The sequence below is a fragment of the Alligator mississippiensis genome, chromosome 2 (assembly GCF_030867095.1).
Source record: "Alligator mississippiensis isolate rAllMis1 chromosome 2, rAllMis1, whole genome shotgun sequence".
NCBI lineage: Eukaryota > Metazoa > Chordata > Crocodylia > Alligatoridae > Alligator > Alligator mississippiensis.
In genome coordinates this window covers 95851014-95861586 of record NC_081825.1, presented here as the reverse complement: position 1 = coordinate 95861586, position 10573 = coordinate 95851014, and the positions used below count along the sequence as shown (strand labels likewise).

At 45.0% G+C, this 10573-nt stretch overlaps 1 protein-coding gene across 1 annotated transcript in view; it reads left to right on the top strand.

The window, feature by feature from the left end:
• Window positions 1–1590: 1590 nt before the first annotated feature.
• Window positions 1591–10573, top strand: part of TRIM2 (tripartite motif containing 2) — a 157000-nt gene continuing 148017 nt past the window's right edge. The window contains exon 1 of the mRNA XM_059721954.1: window positions 1591–1612. The gene's annotated coding sequence lies outside the window, so the exon portion shown is untranslated. The remainder of the gene's footprint in view (window positions 1613–10573) is intronic.

Below are 10573 nucleotides of genomic sequence, written 5' to 3'. Positions count from 1 at the left end.
TGCAGAGGGGCAGAGAAGGTCAGGAGAAGTCCTGGACTGCACTACTCCTGTCAGGTGAAATTTGCTCCTGATGAGGGCACATGTGTGGATGCATCTGTTCACATTAATTGCATGTGTAGACATACCCTCTGCGTATAATATAGGGCAATGCTATGAACATTAAGTCCCATAGAAATGATATTGTTAATCTGCATAGAAATAAGACTAAGGATCTTAGAGTCCTGTACTACAAGGCTACTGCACATAGTGTCCTATATTTCAAATGTTCTTGAAGCAGCCAATGGAATCGATGGCATCTGAACATCAAAGAGAGCCAGCTGAGATGGTTAAAAGTAGAGTGATCAATAAGGTGGAAGAGTTGACCTCAAAATCAGCTGGAGTGAAGAGACCATGGAAATCCAGAGGGTTGTTAAATCTTTATAACAATCATGACATAAACTGCCTCTTGTTTTGGTGTGTATATAGGAAAGTATTGATCTGTTGGAACAAATGAGCAGATGGGTAGATTACTAAGTAGAAAGTAGCCTGAGAACCCAAAGAAAGCTTTTGAACTGTCTTTGGGGGCTCTGACCAGCTATTTGACTAAGCTGAGAGTCCGTCACTTTTAGGAATTTTCATGCTATCCCTCTAGTTTCACGTATGTCGAAATCTCTAGGCCTATAATCTACAAAGGCAACAATGGTGCTAGCATCCCAGCTGATATATCAGGCCTGAATTCTCACTTTCCTCCACAGCATCCATAAATTGCATTTCCATCCCTAGGCACATGAGAGAGGCTGATGTTCAGTAGGATTCTTGTTTGAGTTAGGAGCACTTGGTTAGGGCACCAGGATCACTAGGGGTGATCTGCCTTGAGCAGGAGGTTGGACTAGATGATCCCATGAGGTCCCCTCCTGTCCTACTTTGATTCTATGAATAATTATACCAACACTTTGCCTGGGACTGTGTGTAGGGTAAGTCATGCTGCTTTCAGGAAAAAGAACTGGTGAATTAGGGAAGACTCTTTTTCTCCTACTCACAGTAGAAGAAAAGGGATTCTACAAAACTAGAAACAGAAGTTAAGTGTAACACACACACCTGACAATCTTTGTCCTAATATAAAATGTTTTCTGCTGGTTTTGAGCTTTCTGTAGGATTTATTTTTTCAGGCTTGATTTGCCGTGTGGTTCTTAAATTGTAAGTAATCTGATGAAATAGCTGATTTGGACTTGAGTTCTGGAAAAGATTAGTAGTGAGTGTTTTGAATAAGAGCTTTCATCATTTCCATTCTACATGAAACCCTTACTCTCGCAGAAAATAATTTTATTCATTCTAAATTTGAGGTTAGGCCATAAAGAGGTCTAACTAGCTGAATATGTTAGGCATATTGGAATCTAGTTTTCTCTGTGGACAATTTTGGTTTGTGCATTTGACTTATTTCCTTGTGTTCAGAGAATTAAAAATGTTCAGAATAACTTTAGGGCTTGTGGAAAGTATAGTCTTGCTATCCCTGGAGTCTGAAGCCCTCTATTATATCTCAGAGTTTGTAGGGAACAAACAACACAGCAGGCTGCCTCACATTGCTCCAGCAACGTGAATCAACGCTGACTTGAGTGGACCCGGAAAGCTAAAGGTAACTGCTTCTTAATTAGTAGTTGGCTCCCCTTGAAAGTGCTAAGACAGCCAGTTAGTGTCAGCTGTAGTAATAACTTTTGTGCTCTGGGCAATCCTATGTTTCATAGATGAAAGCAATAAGAGGAGGAAAGATGTCTCCCCGAGCCCAGGGCAACAACTGGATCATGGCACCAACTGATAGCTTGTTGTGTTCAAAGTGAAGATATTCTTGGCATCTTCTCTTTACCATTTATGAATATATCCACCTGGACATTCTTGTAATCAGGCCCACCACTTCCTTCTTAGCTACTTTCCCAAAATAGTATGAAAAAAAAAAAAGACAATTTATTTAATAGTTATGGCCATAGAGATGGCCCCGGCACTCAGAAGAGTGCATGAACTGCCCAAGATATTTCTTGTGGAAGCAACTGTGTCAAGAAGGGGCAGGAAATAATTAAAGACATGGCTAGATATTTTGGGGAAGAGATGTACTGCACCTCAGAAAGGGGTTTTTCATATTATCCTCAGCACCACTGATACAACCAAGCATGAGTGGGGTGGCGGGGGTGTTTATTATTCTCCACCTTTCCCATGTTACTAGAACTCCACAATGTCAAAATGGTTACTGATGAATTCTATTTTTCTGCTATTAATACTCATTGTATATGAGATCATGTAATGCAATCCACTCTGTAATTTGATAGAATTAAATTGCTTTGCATGCTATTATCTTCCTTCTATTCCAGCAAATCACACTGAAATCACTGGCTAACGTTTTTCTTTTGATCTTATCTAGATTATTCTGTAGATGCAATTGCATAGAGTACTGTGGATTTCTTTAGAGGTGGACATAAAACAACTTGATTCCACATGCATTTCATTTAAATGGAAAGGATTTAAAAAGATTAAAGTAACAGAGATTGATAAGTGCCAGAAATTTGGGTTTGATCAGTTTACTTGATATTCTGATATGAGAAAAAAGGAGTGGATAGTATAAAAAACATTCAGCTGAAATTGGAAATGTTTTTTCATGTCTTCTAATATTTGTGAGACAAATATAAGGATTTATTATTATAGAGCTCTAATAAAAATTGTAGGATTTTAACTGTGAAGCCCTCTCCTGGGGGTTAGAATTAACAAAATTTTAAGAAGCTTGTAGATAGATTCTGATACAGGAATTATGTGACACAATAATTTGGGGATGAAGTCCGTACTATGTTTGCGAACACAGTTTTAAATAAATTGAAAACTAGTCTCTGCATTTGATTCAAAGCCAGGAACTCTTTGATTCAAAGCCAGGAGCTAGTGTCTGGATACTGAAACTGGCTCCCTCTGATTTTAGGAAAGTCATTTAACCTTTCTGTCTTGCTCTGTCCAACTTTTATAAATCAGGCATGATAATATTTAGCAATCCAGTGGGTTAAATGGATGTGAAGTATTATACCTATATATATAGGTTCATATCATAGAAACATAGGAAAATAGGGCTGGACAAGATGCCAGAGGTTATCTAGTCTAACCTCCTTCTCGAAGAGGGATCAGACCTGTTAAACAAGCTGTGCCAAGTGTCTGTCTTGAATTAAAAAATGTTTGTGGTCAGAGGGCATGTGTAGATGAAACGGGGGCCCTAAATTGAAGTAGTGGGTCTTTAAAAACACCGCTTCAATTACGGGCCAATTAAACCCCTGTGTCACGCACACACCCTGCTGACTTAACTGCCACTCTGGTGGCAGGTAGGGGAGGGCAAGCTACTGGCAGGTGGAGTGGTCCCTGGGCTGTGGGGGGGCTGGTGCTTCCCTCTGCAGCATCGGCAGGTTCCCCCCAGGCAGCACCCACCCACAGGCACCTGGCTCGGGTGGTCCTGGGGGCACTGCAGCTGTGGAGGGAAGCACCAGGCCCCTGCTCAGCTCAGGCAGGCTCCAGGGGGCAAAAAAAATCAGGCTCACCATTTTTCTTGGGCGGAGCCTGCTTTCCCAGTCTGCTGCCAGGCTGCCTGCAGGGCTTCCTGCAGAGCCGCAGAGCTGCACAGAGCCGGGTGCTTCGCAAATGAAATTGCCTCATGTTGCAATTTAAGACTGTTGCTTCTTGTCCTGTTCCTTTTGGACATAAGGGCCATGTCTGAGGTGCTACATACTGCACATTCAGTTGTTCTCTGCACTGCAGGATGGTGGTTGTGGGGCGGGGAGGAGGGGTTTGACCCCTGGATATCCAGGGATCAAAAAACCCATGGGAAAAAGCGGAGCAGCACACACAGGGACAGCATGCATCACTCAAAACCAGAGCCTGGCTAGCTGAACCCATGCTCTGGCTGCTGGTCAGGCTCCACACGGCAGAATCTCCACTGCTGCAGCCGCAGGAAGTCCCCAGGACCCCACGTAAGGCTGCTGGGGACAGCCCAGTGCTGGCCCCAGCCTCCCCTACCTGACACAGCGTAACTTGCTGCGTGCCAGAGGGCATATGACATGGGCATTCCAATGTCCACAAAGTGCGCCACTGTTAGTTGTCCCCAGGGAACCAAATGTCCACACACATGTGGATGCAGCCAAGAGTATTATCCTCCATTTTTATAACAAATCTTCACATATCTGGAGATGATCTCCTCCAGCCTAAATAATACTATTTCTTCTAACCTTTCTTGTGTGTCATACTTTCTATACTGCTAATCATTTTTGTTGTTCTCCATGTTGTTCCTCTGTGTTCTCACATGATCAGTGTAGTTCTTCTTTTGCATGAGCTCTCTGTCAGGGTGTTGTCTATACATTACTTCAAACAAAAGACCACACATGATAGTTCAGTGGCAAAAAAGCTTGGCCAGGTTTATTTCCCTACACAGCACTTATTCACTAAAATGCCTGTCTAAAGGGTTATAGGATGTTAGCCCAGGCTCCTGGTGGTAAGGCACAAGCATAATTTAGAATTGCTTGTGTCCCCTTTAATTTTGCAACAGTAGCACACTGTTAACTTATTCTGCTGTGGTCCACTGTAACCATCCTGGTCCTTTTCTGTAGTACTGTAGCACCAACATCTGTTCCCCAGTTTGTATGTGAGTCTTTGATTATTCCATCTTAAGTGTGGCACTTTGTACTTGGTCATACTGAATTTTATCCAATGTATTTGGGATTATTTCTCCAAAGAAGCAAGCTCATTTTAACTTCTAATCCTACAAAGTGCCTGCTATCCCACCCATCTTGGTACCAACTGCAAATTTATGAAGTATAAACTCAGATTCATCCTTCAAGTCATCGATGAAGATATTAATTAACTGCCATACTGGATCTAGGAAAGACCTCTGAGGAACCCCAATCAAAACCTTCTCCCAAATAGATATTGTGCCATTGATGAATACTTCTTAAGCATGAAGATCCAATCAGTTGTGTACTCATTCCACAGTGACTTCATTTAGCCTGTGTTTCCTTAGCTTACTCATGAGAATGTCATGGAAGATGGTGTCAAAAGCCTCACTGGTGTTTAGGTATATCATATCTACTGCTTTCCTCCTACCCACAAAGCCCATCACCTTGTCATATGTCTAAAATATATAATTTTGTAACATAGTTCCATTCCCCAAGAAGTTGTCATCTCTGCTCTAAAGTGAGCCTAGAAAACAAATGGTTCATTGAAGTCATGTTGTAGAAACCTGTGGCACTGCTGATACTTAATCTATCCTAAAATGAGGGCTGCCAGATCAATTTACATGATTTGGAGGATGACTTTTCTGACCTGACTGCTAGAACCTTGGCTTCTAAAACTAGGGAAGAGGTAGGTAAGCCTGTAGTCATGAGAGTTAGCTGAAACTTAAAACAACAAGTAAGTCAGGCAGTGAGCCACTTGCAAAACATTTTGTATGGGTTCCCAGACAAAATCAGATTAGTTTTAATCCCTGTGAAGATTCTAACAATCTCAGGGCTAGAACCACTGGGGGATTTATGCCATACATAGGTGCCTAACTGCCACTTAAGCTCAAAATGTAGATCCTCAAAAACATGCCCCCTAATCCTGGAGTCAGTCCCCAGTTGCAAATAAGCGTGTCCAGTCTGGCAGTGCTATAACAGGGAACCCTCACTCTGTTACTGGGAGAAAGCAGGGGGACAGGCAGGGCCAGTGAGGACCCTTTAAGGCTGGAGTCTTTATGGCTCAGAGAGGAGGAACTACAAGCAGAGACAATATAGGGAGTGGAAACGGGGCATCCATGGTCACCAGAGGCCCTGCAGCAAGTGTGTCAAACCCAAGCAGAGCAAAACCGCTCAGTGAGAAAACCCTGGGTGCACATAGCGTGTCAGGGCAATGTGGCCAGGGTAGGGCTTAGCAGTATAAGATAGCTGCCCTCAGGTCAGTATGAAGTCCAACCCTGACTGAGGAAGGGAGAACACTTCCCAGGAAAATTGACATGGATCCAGGAAGGGGATAATAAGAAGGGCCTTAGTATACAGATGAGCCTCCTTTTCTTTTTTCTTATCTTAAGTTTGCCCACAGTGGGCATGATTCTGAGTTCTGTTTTGATTTTGGTTTTGTGGAGGTCCCTTCCAGCCCTACTTCTGTATGGTACCCAGAGGAGCTGTATTTTTTTCACAATGGTAAAGACTAAAACTGGAGAACTGGAATTGCTAATAGAGAAGGTATGGAGGCCGCAGGGTGCCTGAGAGGTGCCCCACATAGAGCCTGTTGGGGGTAGGTGCTATCTGGCCTAGGCCCTCTCTGGCCCTACATCTTACCGGGGGATGATGTCAAGACGGTGGGGATCGATGCTATCATAGCTGCTCTTCAGTGTTGTATTTCTCTCCTGCCACGTCTTTGATAGGTTTTCAAGTTGGGAGCTGGTTAGGTCTGGGCCTGTCAAAGGAATTTCTTTGTGGGGCTCCGCCTCCCCTTATACTGCATTCTTCCCACATCCTAGACATTATCCTGAATTCTTCTCTTTGAGGCATGGCCCCTTGTGACAAGTATACTGGTCCTTCCTTAGGCTGCCAGGATCCGAGTCAGGCCCTTCCAATGGATTCAAACAAAGCCACTCAGCGGGGCAATCCTAGTTTTGGTCCACCATTCAATCAGGGTTCATCCCTTTCTATTAATTGACTGACAGCTTTCCTATGTAAATACATTTAAATCAATTCACTAATGCCTCAACCATAGCAGAAGGTGCTTCAGCTGAAGGCCCTTCCTTCCTTCAGGGTTGATCCCCTACATCAGTTTCTTGGCAGTTCCAAACAGGAAAAATCAACTTAAAGGTCTGCATTCATCCAGGGTTGATCCCCCTCTATCAATTTATTTCTCAGCTGTCCCAAAATGGAAGAATCAACTAAAGTGCATGCATTCCTACAAAGTTAATCCTCCTCTCTATCAGTTCCTTTTGTTAGCAGTGCTGGAAAAGAAAAAATCAATTTAAGCAGACAAACTCACACTGGCTGGCTCTACTGCCCCATTCCCTGAAGCCTTGGGCTCCCATGCTGTACACCGCCCCACTCCTTGGGCACCTACTTCAATTTGGGGCTTCAAAACTTCTCTAGGCATGCCACCCCCAGTGTTCTGTCAGTGATCCTCACACTGGTTGGTGGTTCTCTGACCACTCGTACCTGTTGCAATGTGCCCCTTCACCGCAGTTAGCTGCAGGCTGGCACAGGCAGGAGAGTCCTCTGGCATCTTCTCTGCTGGGATACTGCAGTCTTTCCCCCAGCTGCTCCTCTCCAGGGCCAGAAAATACTGCTTCATGCTCCCTGGCCACCAATCTGGCTGGAGCACATGCTATGAAAGCATGGCGAGGCACTCTGGGCTCCAGCTGTGTTCTTTTCCCCACCTGAGGTAAATGTGGGGTAATTATCATTCCTTGGACCTCCACTGCAGCCAGAGCTTCTTCCTTCACAGAGCCCCATAGAGGTCAGAGACTAGAAGAGAGGCTAAGGGGCCCATCAGAAGACTCAGAGGGCTGAATGCCTGAGGAGGGCAAAGCTGTGACCAGGGGCCCAGAGTCTGAGAAGGGCAAAGCCAGGACAAGGGGCCCAGAGCCTGGGAAGGGTGAGACAGGGGCTGTAGCTCAAAAAGCCAAGATTCAAGGCAGTGGATCTAAGCTGAGGGGACACAGCTAGATAAAAGGGCCTAAAGCTGAGAAGGCTGAAAATTAAGCTGTAGGACAGATTAAGCCCCAATAAAGGTCTGAGACAAAAAGGGGCCCAAGTGTTACTTTGGGGACCAGCCCCTCTTCCTTAAGTAAGCAGGTACCACGTGGAGGTCACAAGTACAGGTTTCCCTCACTTTATGCTATACATGCATTCCTGGAAAACGGTGCATAACTCGAATTCGCATAAAAGGAACCCACTTTACAATGTAACAAATAGGGATACTTTCTAAGACTTTGACTGTACTGACCCCCAGACCCATTTCTACCTCTTTTACAAGACAGTGTTGGTACTCACCAACAGCAGACAGTACACACAAGCACAGGGCACTATCATAATGGGGATGGCAGCTACAGAAACACATGTTGCAGATAACAAGCGAGGAACACAGATCCACACAGGAAAGTATAATTTGGTACATGTCACTCCCACAATGCACTGCACAAAGCAGCTGACTGTGGGCTTCCACCATATCAATCGCATAAGAATGAATTTACCTTGCATATAATGAATTTTTGGTATAAAAAGTGTCATTGCATAAGAGTGAATTTGTACATACAGAACACACACAAGCAAGGGAAACCTGTAGCTCATAAGGCAATTGGTGCCCTGAGGCACTAATAGGGGCCACATCTTAGGCCCTGAGGGGTAAAGCAAAACTGGACTGGGCTCACTCTGGGCCCTGGGGCATGCTTTAAACTACGTAAGTAGCATCAAGCTGTGGCAGGTGAGAAGAAGGGAAGATACTTCAAGGAGCTAGAGTTGGGCAGGGATCAAGTCATCTCATGATCATCTCATAAAAAAACTGGACAACTGTGACCTTGGCTACATCACAGTCCATTGGCTGGGGAATTGACTCCAAGTTTGGACCCAGAGAATGGTAATTGACGGAAGTCGATCATCGTAGTACGCCATGACCAGTGGGGTCCCCTAAGGTTCTGTCCTTGGGCCTATACTCTTTAACATCTTCATTAATGATGTAGACATTGGTGTCAGAAGCAGGCTGACCAAGTTTGCCAATGACACCAAACTTCGGGGGTAGAGCGTCCTCACCTGAGGACAGGATAATGACTTCCCTCAGAAAATGGGCGGATGGAAACCTAATGGTGTTCAACACTGAAAAATGCTAGGTACTCCACCTTGGGCAGAAAAACCAGCGGTATGCTTATAGGCTCAGCAGTGCTACGCATGCTAGCACTGTGGCTGAAAGGGACTTGCGAGTCATGGTTGAACAAAAGATGAATATGAGCCACCAATGTGATGTTGCAGCCGGCAAGGGATGCAAAACTCTGGCTTGCTTCCATAGATGCTTCTCTAGCAAATCCCAGGATATCATCCTCTTGCTGTACTTAGCCTTGGTGAGGCTGCAGCTGAAGTACTGCATTCAGTTCTGGGCTCCACAATTTAAAAAGGATGTGGAGAAGTTTGAGAGAGTCCAGAGGAGAGCTACATGCATGATCAGAGGGCAGGAGAACAGGCCTTATAATGAGAGGCTGAGAGCTATGGGACTCTTTAGCCTGGAAAAGCACAGACTCAGGGGGGACCTGGTGGCTACCTATAAGTATATAAAAAGAGTACATCAGGATCTGGGGGAACGCCTGTTCACCAGAGCACCCCAGGGATGACAAGGTCAAATGGTCACAAACTCCTCCAAGACCATTTCAGGCTGGACATAAGGAAGAAATTCTTTACTGTCCAAGCCCCCAAGGCCTGGAACAGACTGCCGCCAGAGGTGGTGCAAGCACCTACTCTGGACTCCTTAATGAGACATTTGGACATTTATCTTGCTGTGATCCTTTGACCCCAGCTGACTTTCTGTCCCTGGGGCAGGGGACTGGACTCAATGATCTTCCAAGGTCCCTTCCAGCCCTAATGTCTATGAAATCTATCAAAGTGGCCACTAGGAGGCATTGCAGCTTCCCTGGAGCCCTGCCCTGCCATAGGTGCCCAGCAGTTGAGTACCTATTTCATGCTTAAGGCCCATCAGGATAAAAAAATGAGGCATTTGTCTGCTTATCTCATGTGGAGTGCCTGATCTGGCAGGTATTCCCAGAGCCCAGCTACTAGATCAGGCCCTGAACCAAACAAGAGCTCAGAGGTTATAGTCCTCACCCGGGAAGGGAGAGAACTGAGTTCTGATCAATGCTTCCATGAATATTTAAATAAGTTTAAATTAAGTATTCATTGCAGCTGGGTTGGCTACCCAGGTTTTCTTTCCCTCCCCAGAGAGTGCCTTAATCACATAGCTATAGGATCATGCTCATTCTCACTCGCTCTCTTTCACCCAATTAATATTTAATTATTCTTTACAAAGTAGGATAGATGCAGGAGGTTGGATTGGGAAAGTTCTGCCCTAGAATACCTTGGAGCCTAGTGCCTAGGGCAGTCTCATGGGAGATTAGTTTCAAACCCCCACAAACAGAAGAGGTACTTGAACAGAGGTCTCCTATATTCTGTGAGAGAGGTCTAACCACTGAGGGAAGTCACTGCTACCACCTCCTGTTTGGCTGTCTGTTGTGTGAAAGGGTAGGCATAGGTCCCTAACTCCAGAAAAATGTCTAGATGGAGTTAGTTATTCTGCAACCCAGAGTAAGATGTCTTAGTCCTGGCCAGAGTTGTGACTGTCCTGGAGATGCGGGAAGCTTCAAAGCCATTCCTGCCTACTCCATCCAGTCTGCTTTGGGGCTGGGCTTACCTGGAAACTGCAACAGCAACAGCAGTGATGGATAGGGAGATTCCCCTTCCCTGCACCACTGCACCTCCTTTGGACCTGCCTGTCTCTGTTCAGTATTTGCTGTTGGATAGTTTGGAAAGCTTCATGTTCAGTGTTCTGGTTTTTGTGAATCCCATTTTTAGGCACGTAATCTTCC